This window comes from Gnatocerus cornutus, unplaced genomic scaffold, assembly GCF_029298725.1.
Source record: "Gnatocerus cornutus isolate USDA-ARS CGAHR unplaced genomic scaffold, icGnaCorn1.1 ctg00000442.1, whole genome shotgun sequence".
Taxonomy (NCBI): domain Eukaryota; kingdom Metazoa; phylum Arthropoda; class Insecta; order Coleoptera; family Tenebrionidae; genus Gnatocerus; species Gnatocerus cornutus.
Genome location: NW_028275756.1, coordinates 1 through 2,834, shown reverse-complemented (window position 1 = coordinate 2,834; position 2,834 = coordinate 1). Strand labels below are relative to the sequence as shown.

General features: G+C 42.6%; 1 non-coding gene across 1 annotated transcript; it reads right to left on the bottom strand.

Moving 5' to 3' along the window:
- Nucleotides 1–2,501: 2,501 nt before the first annotated feature.
- Nucleotides 2,502–2,621, bottom strand: LOC148165254 (5S ribosomal RNA). Its single transcript, XR_015771634.1, has one exon. It is a non-coding gene; the product is annotated as a 5S ribosomal RNA (ribosomal RNA).
- Between the last annotated feature and the right edge of the window lie 213 nt (nt 2,622–2,834).

Here is a 2,834-nt window from a genome sequence, read left to right as displayed (position 1 = left end):
AACGAACTTGGTCGAAGCTACGTCGTTTTGTACGAAGAATTTCCTAATTTTATCAAGATGACCGGTCGTGGTAAAGGTGGCAAAGGATTGGGAAAAGGTGGCGCCAAACGTCATCGCAAAGTTCTACGCGATAACATCCAAGGTATAACGAAACCGGCGATCAGAAGATTGGCTCGTCGTGGTGGTGTGAAACGTATTTCCGGTCTCATCTACGAAGAAACCAGAGGTGTGTTGAAGGTCTTCCTCGAGAACGTCATCCGTGACGCCGTAACTTACACCGAACACGCAAAACGTAAGACCGTCACCGCCATGGACGTCGTCTACGCCCTGAAACGTCAAGGTCGTACCCTTTACGGTTTCGGCGGTTAATTTTATCATTTTATGACGTGTATCCGCATCCTCAGAGGAATAACAACAAACCCCCCGCAGGCAAGCAAACAAACAAACAAAAAAAAACGGTTCTTTTCAGAACCACAAAATAAATCAAACGAATTAAATATGTTGCTCAATTGTGTGTTTGTCTTCAAATCGAAATGAAAATCGTACGGAGTGAGTGATCATTTTAATTTGTGATCCAGGCGGCGACTTTGACAATTTTGACAGCCAGTTTTAGGTTAGAATGACCATCGTTAAAAGAACGTTTTTGCCACGAAGAGTATATTTGAGGTTATGTCCAATATGGGGTAGAGTTACTCTCCTCAGACGTGACTTGAAACAAAATCTCATAGCAAATAAAACGATTGATTGTAGTATTACGGCTCACCGCTGACGACTGCTGCTGCAAGAAATTATCGAGACGGAGAGCACGTATAGGCGACCGGTGTGTGTGTGTATGTTCTTAACAGATTAATGTGCGAAATGTGAAGAAATTTACGACGAATCGGAATGTTTCTTGAATTAGATAATCAATAAATTATTATAGATAGAGTTGTCGAGTTCGTGCTTTAGTCGGGCATTGAAATTTTCTAAAAATTACGATGAAAAGTCGTAAAAATCATCTTTCTTGGTTGAATGTAATCGAAAATCTTCCGTTCAGTCTACGCTCGTATAATGAATTAATTGATCGGTTTAACTTTAAAATATCTAAAAGACTTTTTAACATGATTCTCATAGGTTGTTGTATTTTGGCGAAAAAATCAATTCGTTCGAGTTGAATTTTTGGCCCTGAGAAGGGCCGATGTGAAGATGGTTTTTATAAAAGTTTTTTGTTTTTCGTTCGAGATGACGGCGGCGAAGAATTAAATTTAAGGCTTCTTTTCGGTCTTCTTGGGCAACAACACCGCCTGGATGTTGGGCAAGACACCGCCTTGGGCGATGGTAACGCCGGAAAGGAGCTTGTTTAACTCCTCGTCGTTCCTTATAGCCAATTGAAGATGTCTCGGAATGATACGGGTTTTCTTGTTATCTCTGGCGGCGTTTCCTGCCAATTCGAGAACTTCGGCGGCTAGATATTCCATTACGGCCGCCAAATAAACGGGAGCACCTGCACCCACTCTTTCGGCGTAGTTTCCTTTACGCAGAAGACGATGAATTCTGCCGACGGGAAACTGAAGTCCGGCACGACTGGAACGAGACTTCGCCTTTCCCTTCACTTTACCTCCTTTTCCTCTTCCGGACATGTTGTTATACGATATAAACAGCAAAACACCTACTGCGACTGACACGAAGCGCACTGACAACGTACGGCTTGAAATAAATGCCGAACGCGGCGAAGGCTAGAAATTTATATGGTCGGTACAGCGCCATCTCGTTAGGGCAATGGTCGAACGACGAACTAAGGCGGAGCGCCTGTTTGTCGCTCGCTCGTTATAAATAGAGGGATTTTAGGTGTGCGGCGTTTTAGATCGAGTATACTCGTCGTAACGTGCACGTCGTGTCTGTCTCGTTTTCTGTTTTTAAACGTTTTTTTAACTCGACGACTAGAAGAGAATGCCACCCAAGACCAGCGGTAAGGCGGCCAAGAAGGCCGGAAAAGCTCAAAAGAACATCTCGAAGAGCGACAAGAAAAAGAAGCGCAGGAGGAAGGAGAGTTACGCCATCTACATTTACAAGGTGTTGAAGCAGGTCCATCCCGATACCGGTATCTCCAGCAAGGCTATGTCTATCATGAACAGTTTCGTGAACGACATCTTCGAACGTATAGCTGCTGAAGCCAGTCGCCTCGCTCATTACAACAAACGTTCGACCATAACCAGCAGGGAGATCCAGACGGCGGTGCGTCTTCTTTTGCCCGGTGAATTGGCGAAGCACGCCGTTTCTGAAGGAACCAAGGCCGTCACCAAATACACCAGTTCAAAATAAATCCTCCTCGAGCAGCTTGGAAGTTGGTTGGAAAAAAAAGAAAAAAAATCGGTTCTTTTCAGAACCACAAATTCAACTCGAACGAATTAAAAATTTTCGTCTTCATACTATATAAGTTCCTGAGAGAAAATATAAATAGTGAAAAATATATTTAAAAAAAGTTTGACATCAGAAATGTTAATAAAAAAAGAAAAGAGTAGAGACAACGGCACGCGGTGTTCCCAAGCGGTCACCCATCCAAGTACTGACCGCGCCCGACGTTGCTTGACTTCGGTGATCGGACGAGAACCGGTAGTTTTCAACGTGGTATGGTCGTTGCCTGGTAAAATTTTTCCAAGATGGTACGTTGACGATTTTTTTGTGATTGTTCGATCGTTTGGATGTGACATTTTTCGATGGTACACATGTCAGAAAATGTACAAGATTTAAAAGAAGAAAAAAAAAAAATTTTTTTTTGCGAGTCGTTTTTTAGTTTTTTTTTTGCGACAAAATGACGAAAAAAAAAAAACTCGTATGAGGCGTTAAATTAAATT